Here is a 19,898-nt window from a genome sequence, read left to right as displayed (position 1 = left end):
GAATTAGCAAAGGCCAGTAAGTTTTGGCTCTATTAAATCGAACTATGTTCCATTGACCCAAATCCATTCATGGCTAAGAAGAGTTTGGTATTTAGATACTTGGACTTGGAAGATTAGAGTAGATGTCGGACAGGTGCCAAAAAGGAAGAGAATGAGAAGGAGGCAGAGTTTAGATTATGTGTGTTGAAGTCATAGAGGGGAACAATCTCAATTTCTGATCAGCCTAGTTGTGGAACTGGTTCAACAAGACACTTATTCCTATTCTGTACCTCTAAGCCTTGGTTCTTGTTGTGGCTCTGCTCTCCTCATCCTCAAATCTCCATCTATTAAAGTTGATCCTTTTCTTCAAGTCCCCACTCATATGCCTTCTCCGTGAAACCTCCTTCTCACCTCGCCATTACACTCAAAGTGAAAGTCATCTCTCTCATCCAATTTCTCTGTAGCATTTTGATTGTTCCACATTCTCCTTCATATTATTATTACATATCTGTACTATAATGTAGAATTTCTATTTTCCTCCCTGTTAGGCTACAAGCTATTTGTGAACATAGGCCACATCTATCTTTGTATCACCAGCATACACATTTCTTTGCACATACTAGATGATGTATAAAAAGTATTTGCCTCAATGAATTGTTTGTGCATCTCTATGTATTTGGGTGAAAATCGTGGATAGCGAGAAGGTGAGGTTTCGTCTTATTATTTCCTAGTTATCTAATTTTATTAGATGCTTATTGTAGTGATTGCATGCCTGACGTTCTGTTTGACCCATTAATGAATACACAGGATGAATCACAAGGTGAAGGTTTTCGTTAGATACTCAGTCCAATAATACCTGTTTCAAGTGCTCAGTTCTCTTTTCTCTCTTGCGTTTCCATGATTATTATCTTCCCCCATATGAGTATTGGTAGCCGCTTTGTCAAGAATCCCATTAGTTCTGGATTATTGAAGGTTTTTGCAATAAAAAAAACCAGAGCAACAAGATTCCCTCAGGCCAAGTTGCTCTTTAACTTCCCAATTTCAATAGGTTGCTCCTCTCAGGACCTTGGCAGCTAGTTTTATTATGATGAAGGTACATTCCAAACTTTAATTGGTGTGTGGGGGGTAGAGCTGCCTATGTTTGTGTTTTATTCTTGAAACTGCAGGCAAATTATTAGTCTCATTTTATAGGAGAGAAAGGGCAGCTAGATGGTGCTGTCGTGAATCGAGTTCTGGGTCTGGTGCTTCTTCCTGAATTCAATTCTGGCCTCAGATACTTTGGACATGTCACTTTGTATTAGGATAACTTATTTCATATTTTTTTTTTATTTGACCATAAGATAAGGTGAGCATAATATATCTATTTGAAATTTTGTTAACTGGTGATGACTTATTATCTCATCTCCTTATTATCTCATCTCATTATTATCTCCATTATCTCCATTTTCAAGGTACTAAAAGTAAGAATTTACTATTTGGGAAACATTTTGTTATTAGTCAAAAGCATCTAAATTATTGTCAATAGAAAGTTTTTGATATGAATTTGTTGCCATTTTCATGATATAGGTAATAAGTATGTTAATGTCTTGAATTTATGACAAGTATATAACTCAAATTCCCAAAGAATCTCATTTTCTTTTTGAGAATGATATTTGGTTAGAAATGGATTTATAAAATAATATACAAGGTTATTAAAGTTAACTGTTTTGATTGTTGTATAAGGAATAAGATTTGAGTAAGAATTCATGTGTTACCTTATTTAGCAAACTGATTGTTCTTATGACTGCTTTATTACATTTGAAATTAGTAACAATTGTTGAAATTTTAAAGTTGCCTCAGGTGATTGAATTATTTAAAAGGGTTCTAAAAGGAATGATTTGTATTTATGTCGATTTTAAACATGGTTAATAACTGAACATATTCTACTATAAAAATTCGTTTGTTTTTTTTTAAAGCCTAGTTCTGGGGATTATTGGGGTTTGGCACTATTGTATTTTTGCATGCCAAGTTCTTGTTTATTATATGTGATTCAAAGCCCAGTCCTTATGTGGGTGTGCAGCAGTTGGTATAACCAGTTGCAATTTCTTCTGGACCTCCTTGTTGACAATGATGATAATCACCACATGGCACATTCAGATTCTTTTTGTTGTTGCTGTTGTTTCTTTTTTCAAAGCAGTGAGGTTAAGTGACTTGACAAAAGTCACACAGCTAGGTAATTATTAAGTGTCTGAAGTCACATTTGAACTCGCGTCCTCCTGACTCCAGCACCACCTAGCTGCCCCAATTCTGATTCATTAAAACTGAATCTGCCTGAAATTCTGAGTTTAGGAAATTGCTATGAAGCCCTATTAACTGATTTGGTCTGTGTCTGACATCAGGTATGTTGATCAAATGGACAGCACTGTGCCAATGATACTCTACAGGGCTTTGACATACATAACTGCAGATAGAACATTCATGAGAAAATTTCATTGAGGGAACAACCATCAGCACAGGTAAGTAAATTTCTCTGAGCTGTTCACAATGTCATTAGGCAGACCTGGCGCCTGGCTCATGGCAATGGACTATGTCTATATGACCTCTCCCTGAAACAAACATCTAAATACATAAGGGAATATGATCTTCTTTGGCCCTGTTTGCTCTTTATAAAAAATTACTATAATCATGCCAGGTGATCATTAATTTAAAAAAAAAATTAATCAGGTATAAGAATGTGAGGCATTTCACCCTTACAATCCTCTAAATTCTTAACAGCCAGCAAGTGTTTAGTTTAGGCTTCTGTACTAACCACATATTCCTGTGTTAATTGAGATTCTTTAGCTTTTCACAATACTATAAGGTTATTTAGGCAAACAACAAAAATTTGTGACACTAAGATATGATTCTTTATCACAAGTCATTTGCTTTAAGGAAGAAATATCAGCACAGCTAGTTATATCAGAAGGATGGACTGTGTTCTATTTTAAAATTTTCTTAAAAGACTTCTGGCCAAGATGGTGGAGAGAAGACAAACACTGTAATAAGTTCTCCTCTTTCCCCTCAAAAAAAAAAAACATGAGAGAAACCTCAACAGAAATTCTATTGACAAAACCCAGAAAGAGGAACTAGGAGAACACCTACCCAGAAAGTCTGTCTCAGGGGACCATGGGTGAACCAGGAGACAAGAGCAGAAGGTCAGCTTGAGGACAGCAGCTGGGGAAACCAGAGGGCCAGCCTCAGCCATAGAGACTTTGGTGAGTGACCAGTGTGAGATCCAACTTTAGCTGTGGAGTCTTTGGCCAGGGTAAGAGGAGCTACAGGAGAGTGAGCTCCAGCACAGTCTCACAGCATGCCTGGAGAACAACCAGCTGGGACAGAGACCTGAGCTCCATACCTTTAGCAGAGCCCTTTGCCCAGAGCAAACAATAAACACCCCCCCCCCCAAAAAAAACACCCAAAGGGCAATGGAGTCCACTCAACAGAAAGAGATTAACAACCTCCCCTAGGTCCCAACCCAGTGTTCAAGGTCAACTTAGACCCTGCTGCTGAGGACCTCAGACACTCCAGAGAAAGCAACCAGTGCCCCCTACTGGCTGTCCCTTGGAATTACTAAGCCAAGAGAACAAAGCCTTCTAGGATATTCAAAAGCAAATTTCTGAGAGCCAGCCTGCCCCCCCCCCCAACACAAGATCCTAGAAAGATGAAAAAAGGCCAGAGAATTAGCACCCATGGAGAAATACTTATAAGTAACAGATTTTAACCCAGAGAGATCTGGCACTGCCTAGGAGAATACGAATTAGTCTCCAACTCAGAAAGACTTCCTTGAAGAAATCAGGAAATAATTTAAAAATTAGTTGGAAAATTGGGAAAAGAAAACCAAGATAAAATTAACACATTGCAAGAGAAAATTAACATCTCACAACAAGAAAACAAATCCTTGGACAAAACAATTTGGACAAATACAAAATGAGACTAATTCTCTCAGATTTTCATTTGGGCAAATGCAAAAAGAAAATGATTCTTTGAAAACTACACTTGGGCAAATGGAAAACTCCTTCAAAAATAGAATTGATGAACTGGAAAAAGAGTGGCAAAAGATAAATGAAGGAAAATCTTCTTCTCTAAAAAAATAGAATGGAATAGAAGGAAAATAATGACTTCATGAGACAACAAGATTTTGTTAAACAAAACCAAAAGATCAAAAAGATAGAAGAAAATGTAAAAATCCTCATCAGCAAAACCATTGACTTTAAGAACAGATTGAGATGGGAGAACCTGAGAATTCTAGGCCTTTCTGAAAACACTGAAGAGAAAAAAAGCCTGGACTTAATATAATAGAATTTAGTGATGAAAAATCCCTGATATCATGGAACCAGAGGGCAAAACAGTTATTGAAAGAATAAATCAATCCCCTGCTGAAAGAGATTTTAAAATGAAAACACCAAGGAATGTTGTGGCCAAATTCCATAACTATCAAATAAAAGAAAACATCCTGCAAGTAGCCAGAAAGAAAAAAAATAAATACTAAGGAGCCACAATAAGGATTAGGTGCGACCTAGCCACAGCAACAGTAAGGGATTGAAGTGCTTGGAAGGAGATATTCCAAAAAGCAAAGGAGCTAGAAATGCAGCCATGAATTCACTACCCAGCAAAGCTGAGCCTTCTCTTCCAGGAGAAAAGATGGACATTTAATGATATGGGAGACTTACAAAATTTCATGGTGAAAAGTCCAGAGAAAATAGAAAATTTACACATCAAACAGGAGGCTCAAGGGACACATGAACAGGTCAAAAATAGGTAATGAAAAACAACTGCTATCCAATAAGATGAAACTGGCTATATACCCACTTAGGAGAAAGAGTCTCATAACTCTGAGAATGGTAACTCCATTAGAAAGAATATGCTTAGCCAGAAGTGATGGACAATTATAATTTTTCTGTGACTCAGAATGATTTAAAAACAATACCTCCTTATAAAGGGGGACAGTAAGGAGATGGGAGGATGGAAGAGACTGAATGGGATAAATCTCATTACATCAAGAGGTACAAAGGACCTATTGTAATTGAGGGGAAGAAAGGAGGAAAATAAGAACCACCTGAATCTTCATCTCATCACACTTGGTTTAAAGCTAACTTAGATGCACTCAGTTAAGTTAAGAAACTTAACTTAACTTTCAAGCATTGAAAGGGGAAAAAGGGAGGGGGAGCTGGGGAGGAGAGGAGAAGGGGGAACTAACAGAAGGAAGGGAAGAAGGGGAAAAGGGATAGGGGAGGGGGTTTGATATAAGAGGACAAACACATTGAAGGTGACGGTATTCAGAAACAAAACAATGGGGAATGTGGATAAAGGAGAAAAAAGGGAAAAATACAAACAGAAGGAAGATAGCAGGGAAGGCAATAAAGGGTTAGTCATTATAACTTTGAATGTGAATGGGACAAACTCTCCCTTAAAACATAAGCAATTAGCAGACTGAATTAAAAACCCGAACCCTACTATATGCTTTTTGAAAACAATTACTAACCACTTCTTACACAAATAAAATGAGATTTAACTACCTGTAGAAACATCAACTGTTCATGAATAGGTCGAGTTAATATAATAAAAATGACAATTCTACAAAAATTAAACTATTTGTTTAGTGCCCTACCAATCAAAATTCCAAAAAATTACTTTAATGAGTTAGAAAAAGTTGTAAGTAAATTTATATGGAGAAAAAAAAGTCAAGAATTTGGATTCAATGATAAAATTGCAAAATAAGGTGGCTTACCCTTACCACATGTAAAATTGTATTATAAAACATCAGTTATTAAAACTGTCTGGTATTGGCTAAGAAATAGAGTGGTGGACCAGTGGAATAAACTAGGTGCAATAGTAAGAATTGATTATAGTAATCTACTGTTTTATAAACCCAAAGATTCCATCTTCTGGGATAAAAACTATCTCTACAATCAAAACTGTTGGAAAAATTGCAAGTTAGAATGGAAGAAACTTAGCTTAGACCAACACCTCACACCCTATATACCAAGATAAGATCAAAATGAATACACGATTTAGGCATAAAAATACTATAAGCAAACTAAAAGATCAAGGAGTAGTTTACCTGTCAGATCTATGTAAAGGGAAAGAGTTTATGATCAAGAAGAGATGGAGAGCATCATTAAAAACAAACTAGATAATTTTGATTACATTAAATTAAAAAGCTTTTTCACAGACAGGACCACTGTCACCAAGATCAAAAGAAATGTAGCAAATTAGGAAACAATTTTTGCAACTAGTTTCTGACAAAGGCCTCCTTTCTATAATATGCAGACAACTGAGTCAAATTTTCAAAATATCATGCCATTTCCAAATAGACAAATGGTCAAAGGATATGTAAAGGCTATTTACAGCTGAGGAAATCAAAGCAATCCAACAGTCACATGAAAAATTGCTCCAAATCTTTATTTATTATAGAGATGCAAATTAAAGCATCTCTGAGATACCACCTCACACCTCTCAGCCTGTCCAACATGACCAGAGAGGACAATGATCAATGTTGGAAGTGATGCGGGAAATCTGAGACACTAATACATTTTTGGTGGAGCTGTGAACTCCTCCAACCTTTCTGGAGAGCAGTTTGAAATTACGCCCAAAGGGCAACAAAAATGTGCACACCCCTTGATCCAGAAATACCTACTGGGTCTATACCCTGAAGAGATGAGGAAAAAGGGTAAAAACATCACTTGTATAAAAATATTCATAGTGGCCCTGTTTGTGGTGACAAAGAATTGGAAATTAAGTGAATGTTCTTCAACTGGGGAATGGCTTAGCAAAGTGTGGTATATGTATGTCATGGAATACTATTGTTCTATCAGAAACCAGGAGGGATGGGAATTCAGGGAAGCCTGGAAGAATTTGCTTGAATTGAAGCTGAATGAGATAAACAGAACCAGAAAACATTGTATACCCTAAGAGCTACATGGGGGTGATGATTGACCTTGATGGACCTGCCATGGACTTCCCATGGACTCACCAGGACAATTTTGATCTATCTGCAATGGAGAATACCATCTGTATCCAGAGAAATAATCATGGAATTTGAACAAAGACCAAATTAGAAAAAGATCAAATTAGAAAAAAAAAATTCTCTTACTATGTAATTTTACTGTCTCATACTTCATTTTTCTTCTTAAGGATATGATTTCTCTGTCATCACATTCAACTGAGATCAGTGTATACCATGGAAACAATGTAAAGACTAACAGAATGTCTTCTGTGGGGGGTGGGCGGAGGGAAGCAAAAATGGGGAAAAATTGTAAAACAAAATAAGTAAAATTGTCTTAAAATTGTCTTAAAAAAGAGATCCATTTTTCAGTTAGAGATTTTTGTTCAGCTTAAGTATGGTTAAACTTAAGAATAATTTATTGCTAATCACTTACTGGACATATGCTGTACTAAAATGATTATCCAATGTGTTTATTTACACCATCCTTTAACTTTTGGTAACAACTCAAGTTGATGTGGCAACCTTTAATGAATTCACTTTCATATTACAAAACATGTTTTTATGAATGTATTCTGATATTAATTTAGTAGAAATTCACCTCTAAATATAAACTGGGTTTAAATAGAATAATATTACATATAAAAACTGAGTTTTCTCTACACAAAGAACAGAGTTTTGAGTATGTAATGGCCAACAGATTATGGATTCCCTGGTTTGAGAGGGAGGTTCCAAATTTCTTTTTCAAATAATGACCCTGATTTCTTCTCAAGAGGAATTGTATTAACATATCCTCTTTCTAGGCACCAATATCTCTCAAATTAGCCTGAGATGGAGGAAACCTGGATTTCTTGCGATCATGGAGTATGACTTTTATTTTCCACAATTTTCTGCATTGCTATTTTTTTCAAGTCTCAAGATTCCTGGCATTTCTCCTTACTGGTCCCTAATGACCCCTATTAGCTGATATTTTTAGCTTTGTTTTCTTAATCTTTTTCTGAGGTTTGTTTCTCCAGGTTACAAGCACTGCATGTTCAATAGTGGCCTCTACTTGATACTAATCAACTGGTACCTGATCCTGACAGTCCACATCCTGTAAACTCTGCCTCAATCAAGTTCTGACTGCAATATATTTCTCCTCTGAATGGGTTCTGTTAAGATATCTAGGGCCAATGTGACACCTCCTTTCAGCTTTGAAGAAGTGAGAGAAGACTGATCTCCATCTCAGTTCCCAGATGAATCTGGGCCCAAATTATTTGAGAGGGGAATATGTAGCAGAGGAACTCTAGATATAGCTGTTTCCATTACTTTTTAGTCATGCCCATTAGGGCAGGACAAGTTCACGCATGCACTCATGTACAGTAAGTGTTGTCTTAGCCACTCTTTGGGGACTATTCCTGTGGCATACACATTAGAGTATACCTGGAGCCAGGTTCTATACCACTCTTCAAACACCACCCTTATCACACCTGCAGGAAAGGTGTTTGACCTGACTTCCACCCAGGCAGAGTGCTCTCTTTTTGCTTTTGACTCCCAGCAGAGCTTCCTCTTTCTTTTTTCTCTCTAAGCTGGAACAATATGGCATCAGTTCCATGTGGCTGGATGTATGCTATTTTAAGCTTCTTTTCCTATGCCTTTTCCCTTCTGACTTGACCAATATGGGCCTAGCTCCATGTGGCTGGATCAGTTATTCATCTAAACTTCTCTTTTTTTTTTCCTTTTCACTTGACTTGGACCAATATAGCCTAACTCCAAGTGACTGGATATATGTTGTTCTAAGCTTCTTTCCCATTTTTTTCCTTTTTAAGCACTTTTAACCCTTTTATCCCTAACTTCTACTAATCAGTCTGTCCTTTAAGAAATTTATTATCTAGATGCTTCTTCATAGGACCTAATGTGTCAATTAGTATGGTAGTTTGAGAATTTGGTAGGGACCTGTGAACTACATAGTAACTTGTAAACTTTTTTTTAGAAAGATTTTATTTATTTTGAGTTTTACATTCCCCCCCCCATATCTTGCTTCCCTCCCCCACACACATACAGAAGGCAGTCTGTTAGTCTTTACATTGTTTCCATGGTATGCATTGATCTAAGTTGAATGTGATGAGAGAGAAATCCTATCCTTAAGGAAGAAAATAAAGTATAAGAGGTAGCAGAATTACATGATAAGATAATGGAATTTTCCCTAAATTAAAGGTCTTTGGTCTTTATTCAAATTCCACCATTCTTTCTCTGGATACACATGGTATTCTCCATTGCAGATAGTCCAAAATTGTCCCTGATTGTTGCATTGATGGAATGAGCAAATCCATCAAGGTTGATCTTCACCCCCATGTTGCTCTTAGGGAGTACAATGTTCTTCTGGTTCTACTCATCATGCTCAGCATCAGTTCATGTAAATCATTCCAGGCTTCCCTGAATTCCCATCTCTCCTGGTTTCTAATAGAACAATAGTGTTCCAAGACATCCATGTACCACAGTTTGTTAAGCCATTCCCCAATTGAAAGACATTGATTTGAGTTTCAATTCTTCCCAAATAGGGCCACTATGAATAGTTTTTTTAGGTTTTTTGCAAGGCAAACAGGGTTAAGTGGCTTGCCCAGGGCCACACAGCTAGGTAATTATTAAGACCGGATTTGAACCCAGGTACTCCTGACTCCAAGGCCGGGGCTTTATCCACTACGCCACCTAGCCGCCCCTTACTATGAATATTTTTGTACAAGTGATGTTTTTCCCTTTTTCATCATCCCATCTCTTCAGGGTATAGACCCAGTAGTGGTATTGCTGGATCAAAGGGTATGCACATTTTTGTTGCTCTTTAGGCATAATTCCAAATTGCTCTCCAGAAAGGTTGGATAAGTTCACAGCTCCACCAACAATGTAATAGTGTCCCAGATTTCCCACATCCCATCCAACATTGATCATTTTCCTCTCTGGTGATATTGGCTAGTCTGACAGGTGTGACGTGGTACCTCAGAGAGGCTTTAATTTGCATTTGTCTAATAAGTAATTATTTAGAGCAATTTTTCATATGACTATGGATCACTTTCATTTCCTCAACTGTAAATTGCCTTTGCATATCTTTGACCATTTGCCAACTGGGGAAATGGCTTGTTTTTTAAAAAAATTTGACTCAGTTCTCTGTATATTTTAGAAATAATTCCATTGTCAGAAATACTAGCTGTAAAAATGGTTTCCCAATTTACTACATTTCTTTTGATCTTGGTTACAGTAGTTTTATATGTACAAAAGCTTTCTAGTTTAATGTAATCAAAATTATCTAGTTTGTTTTTAATGATGTTCACCATCTATTCCTTGGTCATAAACTGCTTCCCTTTCCATAGATCTGACAGGTAAACTACTCCTTGATCTTTTTGTTTGCTTATAATATTGTTTTTATGTCTAAATCCTGTATTCATGTTGATCTTATCTTGGTATAGGGTGTTATTATATTAGCTCTACCTATCCATGAGCAGTTGTTATTTGCCCAGTTATTTAAAACTGATTTTATTTGTGTGAGAAGTGTTTTCTAATTGTTTTCAAAAAGTTGTTGAGTTTACCTTGGCAGACAGACTCCCAGGTACTTTATATTGTCGGAGGTTACTTTGCTTGGGATTTCTTTTTCTAGCTCTTTCTGCTGTATCTTGCTAGTCATATATGTATAGAAAGGTTGATAATTTATGAGGGCTTTTTTATATCCTGCTACTATGTTAAAGTTGCTTATTAATTCTAGTAGTTTTTTAGATGATTTTATGGAATTCTCTCAGTATACCATCATATCATCTGCAAAGAATGAGAGTTTAGTCTCTTCCTTCCCATTTCTAATTCCTTCAATTTCTTTTTCCTCTCTTATTGCTGAGGCTAAAATTTCTAATATGATATTGAATGTAGTGGTGATGATGGACCTCTGTGTTTCACCCCTGATCTTATTGGGAATGCCTCTAACCTTTCCCCATTGCATATAAAGCTTGTTGATGGATTCAGATAGATACTGCTTATTTATTATTATTATTATTATTATTATTATCATCATTATTATTATTCTAAAGAACAATCCATTTGTTCCTATGCTCTCCAGTGGTTTTTAGTAGGAATGGGTGCTGTATTTTGTCAAAAGCTTTTTCAGCATCTATTGATATATGTTTTCTGATAAGTATATTATTGTTATAATTAATTATACTAACAGTTTTCCCAATTTTGAACTAACCCTGCATTCCTGGGATAGATCTTACTTGGTCACAGTGCATTATCCTAGTGATCACTTGTAATCATTTAGCTAAAATTTTATTTAAGATTTTTGCATCTATGTTCATCAGGGGGATAGCTCTATAATTTTCTTTCTCTAACTCTTCATGGTTTGGTATCAGCAAAATATTGGTATCATAGAAAGAGTTAGGCAGAGTTACATCTTCCCCTGTTTTTCCAAAGAGTTTATACAGAATTGGAACCAATTGTTCCTTAAATGTTTGATGGAATTCACTTGTGAATCCATCTGGCCCTGGAGAGTTTTTTCTTAGGGTGTTCTTAGGGCTTTATGATTAGATGTATCTAAATCTGAGAGTTTAATAATGCCTTGTTGAATTGCTTTTTCTGAGATAGGGATATTTAGGTTTTTAATTTCCTCTTCATTTTACCTGGGCTATGTATATTTTTTCTAAATATTCATCAGTTTCACTTAGATTGTCAAATTTATTGGCAAAGAAATAAATAAGTTCACCTTTTTCATTTATGATACTAGTAATTTGGTATTCTTCTTTATTTTTTTTTAATCAAATTGACCAGAGGTTTATCAATTTTATTGATTTTTCATACAATCAGCTCTTGGTTTTACTTATTAGTTCAATGGTTTTCTTACTTTCTATTTTATTAATTTCTCCTTTAATTTTTAGAATTTCTAATTTGGTATTTAATTGGGGGTTTTTAATTTGTTCTTTCTCTAATTTTTTTAGTTGCATATTTAGTTCATTATTTTCTTCTTTCTCTAATTTATTCATGTAATCATTTAAAGATATAATATATCCTCTGGCAGCCATGGCATCCTCCTGGAGTGTATCCCATAGGTTTTGGTATGTTGTTTCATTATTATCATTTTCTAGGATGAAATAATTAATTATTTCTATAATTTGTTGCTTGATCCACTCATTGTTTAAAATGAGGTTATTTAGTTTCCAATTAGTTCTGGGTCTATATCTCCCTGGCCCAGTACTGCATATGATGTTTATTGCATTATGATGGGAGAAAGATGTATTCACTATTTCTACCTTTCTGCAGTTGATCATTAGGTTTTTATGTCCTAGTACATGGTCAGTTTTTATATAAGTATCAGGTACTGTAGAGAAAAAGGTATATTCCTTTCTATCCACATTCAATTTCCTCCATATGTTTACCCTATGCAGTTTTTCTAACAATCTATTTACCTCCTTAACTTCTTTCTTGTTTATTTTATGTTTCGATTCATCCAAATCTAAGAGTAGGAGGTTGCAGTCTCCCACTGCTAGAGTTTTGCTGTCTGTGTCTTTCAATTTCCCCTCTAAGAATTTGGATGCTTTGCCATTGGGTGCATAAATATTTATTATTGAATTTACTTTATTGTCTATGATACCTTTTAGGAAGATATAGTTCCCTTCCTTATCTCTTTTAAGGCTATCTATTTTTGCAGCTGCTTTGTCTGAGATAAGGATTGCTACCCCTGCTTTTTTACTTCAGATGAAGCAAAACAAATTTTGCTCCAGCCTTTTACCTTAACTGTACATGTATCGCTCTGCTTCAAATGAGTTTCTTGCAACCAGCATATTGTAGGATTCTGGTTTTTAATCCATTCTGCTATTTGTTTACATTTTAAGGGAGAGTTCGTCCCATTCACATTCAAAGTTATAATGACTAACCCTTTATTGCCCTCCATGCTATCTTCTTTCTGTTTGTGTTTTTCCCCCTTTCCCCCCTTTATCCATATTCCCCAGTGTTTTGTTTCTGAGTAGCACCCCCTTCAGTGTGTTGGTCCTCTTATATCAACACTCCCTCCCTTTTCCCTTTTCCTCTTCTTCCCTTCCTTCTGTTAGTTTCCCCTTTTACTCTCCTCCCCATCTACCCCTCCCCCTTTCCCCTTTTAATGCTTGAAAGGTAAGTTAAGTTTCTTAACTTAATTGAGTGCATCTAAGTTAACTTTAAACCAAGTGTGATGAGATGAAGATTCAGATGGTTCTTATTCTCCTCCTTTCTTCCCCTCAATTCCAATAGGTCTTTTGTACCTCTTGATGTAATGAGATTTACCCCATTCAGTCTCTTCCATCCTCCCATCTCCTTACTGTCCCCCTTTATAAAGAGGTATTGTTTTTAAATCATTCTGAGTCACAGAAAAATTATGATTGTCCATCACTTCTGGCTAAGCATATTCTTTCTAATGGAGTTACAATTCTCAAGAGTTATGAGACTCTTTCTCCCAAGTGGGTATATAGCCAGATTCATCTTATTGGATAGCAGCTTTTTCCTTTACCTTTTTTTTTTACCTTTTCATATTTCTCTTGAGCCTCCTGTTTGATGTCCAAATTTTCTGTTTATCTCTTGTCTTTTCATCATGAAATTTTGGAAGTCTCCCATTTCATTAAATGTCCATCTTTTCCCCTGGAAGCGAAGCCTCAGCTTTGCCAGATAGTGGATTCTTGGCTGTATTCCAAGATCCATTGCTTTTTGGAATATCTCATTCCAGGCCCTTCAGTCCCTTAATATTGCTGCGGCCAGGTCCTGCCTAATCCTTTTGCTTCTTCTTCTGGCCAATGGAACAGGAGAGGTTCCATTCAAACATTAAGGAGGGAAAAATAATTTACTATGTTGTCTATTTCTTAGTGCTTATATTTAGTACACATTTTGAATAACCATGCTGACCTAACATGAAGTAGTATGTAAATAATAGTTAAATGTGTCAAATGAATTACTGGAATTTAAAAGTTAAAGAAAATTCTGTATGTAGCAGATACCATATATATACGTCCACTGTATTTTCCTAGGCTTCTAAATACAGAATGTTCTTTATCAACTTCAGCTTAATTTTCCTCATTACTGTGTTGGCTTTGCCATGTGTCTTCTTTGTATTCATAAAGGATGGGACTGTGTATTTTTGGTTGTTGTTTCATTTTATTTTGTTTTGTAAATAGGTTTTTGTGACTGGCCAGTGTCACTAAGCAGTCAACCATTACAAAAGGTTTGTTGAATTGGATTGCCTGGGCAATCTGTTGTTGGCCTGGGCATACTTCTTCTTGGGCCTGAAGCCCTTATGTAGAATTGGCAGTGGTCTGGTGACATGAAAGAAGAGTTTTCTGTCAAAATGTCAAACTCTATTTTTACCAGGAATAACACAAACTGACACAATCACACTAAAAATCATTAGCTCTTCTTCTCGAATCTCTTATACAGGAGTTCTTTTTTTGCAAGGCAAATGGGGCTAAGTGGCTTGCCCAAGGCCACACAGCTAGGCAATTAAGTGTTTGAGACTGGATTTGAACCCAGGCACTCCTGACTCCAAGGCCAGTGCTTTATCCACTACGCCACCCAGCTGCCCCCAATACAGGAGTTCTTCATGTGTGTGTGTCATGGAGCCCTTTGGGTCTATCTATTGAAGTCTGTGGGCAAGTGTTCAGAATGTTTTTAAATAATTGAAAGAAATGGTAAATTTCAGTTAGAAGGCATTGGAAATAAAAATATATTTTCCCACCCAAGTTCACAGAACCCCACTAAAATCAATGCAGAGACACTGGTTCAAGAACACCTGCTTTAATGGGGCAACTAGGTGGCACAGTGGATAGAGCACTGACCCTGGAGTCAGGAGGATCTGAGTTCAAATCCGACCTCAGATACTTAATAATTTGCCTAGCTGTGTTACCTTGGGTGAGCCACTGAACCCCATTGCCTTAAATAAATCAATAAAAATAATTTAAAAACAAAGAACCCCAGCTTTAGAATTGCTAGCTACTCTGTCAAGACAAATTTGGAGTGATGGTAGCATATCCACACTACACACACACCCACAATAGATTGTGTAATTTTAATATAAATTAAGCACAACTCAGCATTTTTAAATGAATGTAAAATTGTCTTTACATGTAACTGAAAAAAACAAAATTTTATTTTAAAAAATAAAATTATAGAGCTATTTTTTTAAAAAATAATCCAGGCTCTGGATTCTGGAACAATGAATCTATATGCTTTATTTCTTTGACCTATGTACCCACCACCCATCTCTAGAACTCAGAGCCAGAAGAAAAAGCAAATTCAATTTTCATTTCATTCTATTATAGATATTCAGAGAAGTCAGGTTGCAGAGATGAAGGGAGAATGTTTCAGGGGAACATGATGGTGGTGGGGAGGGGGTTGTGTAAAGTGGGAGAAAACTGCAAGTATGAGGGTGGTGAGGTTACAAAAGGTTTTGAATGCCAGTGAGTATCCTATACTTGTTACTTCAGTTGATAAGAAGCCACTTGGATTTTATTGAATAGACGGCCAGAAAAGAGAAAGCACATAAGTTTTGAAAGTTGATTTTGAGAGCTGAGTGTAGTATAGGCTGGAATGAGGATTTACTGGATGTCAAAACCCCCAACCAGACGGCTGTTTCAGTTATGGGAAGTCCCACTGTGGGGGGTGGCAGTGTCAGAGGAGATAAGAGGTTATATATTATCGGCGCAAAGGTAAAACTGTGTTGGGGGTGGTGAAAAAATAAGGAGTGGAGGATGACAAATAGATTGTGAATCTTGACCACTGGAAGATGGTGATACCATAAACAGTAATAAGAAGTTTGGAAGGGAGGAATAGTAGGGGCAGAGAGAATAGAATGATTTCAGTTTTTGACATGATGAATTTCAGATGTCTATAGAACATGCAGTTGGATAGGCCTAATAAGTGAGTTGGGGAAGAAAGACGAGGTCAGGTACAGAAGTTAAAATTGGAGAAGTCGACTTGAGAATTTTCTGCATAGAGATGATAATTGAATCCATGGGAACTGATGAGATTACTAAGTGAAATAGGATAGAGCAAGAAGAGAAGACAACTTAAGACAGAGCCCAGCAGGTCACCACTCATGGTTAACAGATGCAATCTGGATGAAGATACAGTTACGGATACTAAGGACTGGTCATGGTGAGGTGCTTGAGGACAGGTACTACTTTTTGCTTCTCTTTGTATGTCTAGTGCCTAGTACTAAGCTTGGCTTATAATAAGCACTTAAAATGTTTACTAACTAACTGATTATGAGGAGAACCAGGAGACAATAAAGTTATGAAAACCTAGAGAGACAAAAGTATGAAGAAGAGGCTCAGCCACCATCTTAAAAGCTGCAGAGTAGTTAGAATAAAATGAGGTTTGAGAAGAGGACATTAGATTAAGATTTTAAAGATTTTTAATAACATTGGAGAGAGGAGTATCAGTTGAATGATGAAGCAAGAAGTCAGACTATATAGTCACTCTTATAGATGACTTTTTCAAGGAATTTAATCACAAAAGTGACATGATATATAGCATGATGGAGGAGATAGATGAATTCAGGGATAGCTTTTGTGGATGGAGGAGACATGGACATATCTGTAGGCAATAGGGAAGCAATCAGTACTCAGGCAAGGACTGAAGATAAGTGAGAGAATAGGGATGATAGAAGGACCAATCTGCTGGAGGAAGTGGGATGTAATGGGGCCATTTGTGGATGTAGAGGGGTTTGGTTTGATAAGGAGTAAGCATATCTCTTTGTGCGAGAGGTAGCGTTTCTGTGTGAGAGGTAGTGGCAGAAGGCAAATGAGTTATGTGAGAGAAGAGGAGAGGAGAAGAAGCTGTTAAGAAATGACCCATATTTTCAGTAAAATATGAGGCAAGCTTCTCAGATGAGAGGGTAGGTGAGTGTGGGATGGAGCCATGTGAGGTCTGAGGAGGGATGAAAAATTTCTGAAGAGGCACTATGGTGAGTGGGATAATGAGCTAATTAGGGGAGGTATAAAATGAGGCTCCAGGAAAGTTTTGTTACCTTTTGGGGAAAACTGATTGCTGTTTTAGTAGGGAACAAGAATTCATGGACCAGACCTATGTTATGGAGAAATACTGTAGACTTTAGTCCTATAACACAGGACTTGAGATTGAAATGAAAACAGTATCTTGGTGAATTTCACATCAGTACTTCACAAATTCACTTTCAATGATTTTTAGATTGGGAAAAGGAAATGAAATGGTATCTTGGACTGTATCTATCATTATTCTGTTATAGCAAAGCAGGTACAAGATGAATGAGATTTTTGGGGGAAGTGATCTCCCTGGATTCAAGTTTTATAGAGTATCTGTCTTTTTGCTTTTTGCTGATGATACATTGTTGTCTGTGGTCATGACCAGTGTGAATCTGGATGTATCAGATGTAATGTTTTTGAAGAACCACAAGGTGTTTGTGCTAACATGCCCTCAGGGTCTCTCTGATGCATGCATGTGTGACTATTACAAGATTGGGTAGTTTACTGAGAGGACAGTGAGAGTTTTTCATTGTATTTGGTGTTGAAGTAATAGTCTTTTAAAATCTGTTAATATTTCATTTAAACTAAACTGTTGTGTAAATCATTGCAGCCAAAGGTAAAATTGGGATAAGGACTTCTCACCATTGATAGAGAGAATAGCATATAGACACTAATTCTTCCAAAGAATTCACTTCAGGCCAATAAGTAGTTACTGAATGTTTATAAGGTGAAATCGGATAGTTTTTGGAAATGACTTTCTTTTGACATTAAAAAAAAAGACAGAGTTTTCATCCTTCTAATCGGAGAACTTCTAGAGATAAGGGTAGTCTAGTGAACTGAAAGTCTTCTATTAACTTGGCCTATCCATGAGCAGTCAAGATTTATCTAGTTATTTAAATCTGATTTTATTTGTGTAAGAAGTGTTTTGTAATTTTTTTCAATAAGTTTTTGAGTCTTCCTTGGCAGATAGACTCCTAGGTATTTTATATTGTCTGAAGTTACTTTGAATGGGATTTCTCTTTCTAGCTCTTTCTGCTGCATCTATTTTTTTTTTTTTAGTTTTTGCAAGGCAGTGGGGTTAAGTGGCTTACTCAAGGCCACACAGCTAGGTAATTATTAAGCACCTGAGTCCGGATTTGAACTCAGGTACTCCTGACTCCAGGGCCAGTGCTCTATCCACTGCGCCACCTAGCAGCCCCCTTTCGGCTGCATCTTGCTAGTCATATATAGATAAAAATGTTGGGGATTTATGAGGGTTTATTTTATATCCTGTGACTTTGCTAAAGTTGCTAATTATTTCTAGTAGTTTTTAGATGATTTTTTGGGGATTCTCTAGGTATACCATCATGTCATCTGCAAAGAGAGTTTTCTCTCTTCCTTCCCAATTCGAATTCCTTCAATTACTTTTTCTTCTCTAACTGCTGAAGCTATCATTTCTAATATGATATTGAATAGTAGTGGTGATAATGGGCACCCTTGTTTCACCCCTGATCTTACTTGGAATGCCTCTAGCCTCTCCCCATTGAATATAATGTTTGTTGATGGTTTCAGATAGACACTGCTTAATATTCTAAGGAACAGTCCATTTATTCCTACAATTTCTAGTGTTTTTAGCAGGAATGGGTGCTGTATTTTGTCAAAAGCTTTTTCAAAATCTATTGATATAATCATATGATTTTTTTTCAAGGCAAATGGGGTTAAGTGGTTTGCCCAAGGCCACACAGTTAGGTAATTATTAAGTGTCTGAGACCGGATTTGAACCCAGGTCCTCCTGACTCCAAATATGCACTGCACCACCTAGCCGCCCCAATCATATGATTTTTGATAGCTTTGTTGTTGATATAATTAATTGTACTAACAGTTTACCTAATATTGAACCAACCCTGCATTCCCGGGATAAATCCTACTTGGTCATAATATATTATTCTAGTGATATCTTGTTGCAATCATTTCGCTAAGATTTTATTTAAGATTTTTGCATTTATATTCATCAGGGAGATAGGTCTGTAATTTTCTTTCTCTGTTGTGAGTTGTAAGTATAAGGGCAAGCTGAATCTAATGGATAGACCTCTCAATTCTGAGTAGGCAGGAGCTAGGTTCAAAGTCTTCCTCTGATGCTGGCTGTGTGGCCTCGGACAATTCCCATCACTCCTCTGGGGTTCAGTCTTTTCCTCTGTACAATTAGAAGGTTCGACTAGTTGATGTTTGAAGTCTCTTCCAAGTCTAAATCTCTGGGCCTAAGTGATTTGGGCCAAGTCTCTTTACCTATGTGGGCTTCACTGTTCTCTTAAGACTAAGGAGATTAGAATAGGTGGACTGAGGATGCTTTGAGCTGGAGATTTAAGTCTATGATGCCTTCTAGGGGCGGGGTTGGCTCCTCTATTCCCTCCACTCAGAGTGTGTGAAGTAAGTGCTCTCTCCACCTCTCCAGCTGTTTCCCCAGCCCCTCACCCTTTTTGTTTCCCCTCCCCCACCCCCTCCATCATCCCCCTCCCAGCGCCCGCCAGAGGAGGACCACATGGGTCCCGGGTCCAGCCACGGAGAACAAGAACACCCGGGGGCGGAGCAGAAACGCGGGGACTAGACACGGGCAAAGCCTGGGGAGGACCGGGGCAGACCGAAGGTACCTGAGCTATGCTGGATGGAAGTCGATGTCAGACTAGAGGCAGCCGGGTGGAGCAGAGGCAAAAGACTGCCAAGCGCCTGGCGTCTCACATCAAACCCCAGAGCTGGCGGCCGCGGTGGGGCTGGTGGTCTTTCTGCACATCCCAAGCTTCTCCCCATCTCTATTATCATCCTTCAGATTCTTCACCTCTTTTTACATTTTTTCATTAATGTTTTCTGATTTGGCATCACGACCTTCCCCGGCCCTCTCCTGCTCCCTGAGAGCTATCCCATGCGACAAATAGTATTCTTTTTGGTTGTAGGGAGGGAAAAAAGTTAGTACAACTATGGCCTACTCAGCAGAGAGGCTACTTTGGACT

General features: G+C 37.2%; 1 pseudogene; it reads right to left on the bottom strand.

The window, feature by feature from the left end:
* Positions 1-19,698, bottom strand: part of LOC141498609 (large ribosomal subunit protein eL31-like) — a 28,086-nt pseudogene extending 8,388 nt beyond the window's left edge.
* Positions 19,699-19,898: the final 200 nt, after the last annotated feature.

Source organism: Macrotis lagotis, chromosome X, assembly GCF_037893015.1.
Source record: "Macrotis lagotis isolate mMagLag1 chromosome X, bilby.v1.9.chrom.fasta, whole genome shotgun sequence".
Classification (NCBI taxonomy): domain Eukaryota; kingdom Metazoa; phylum Chordata; class Mammalia; order Peramelemorphia; family Peramelidae; genus Macrotis; species Macrotis lagotis.
Note: the sequence above shows the minus strand (reverse complement) of the source record. Positions and strands in the feature narration are given on the sequence as shown.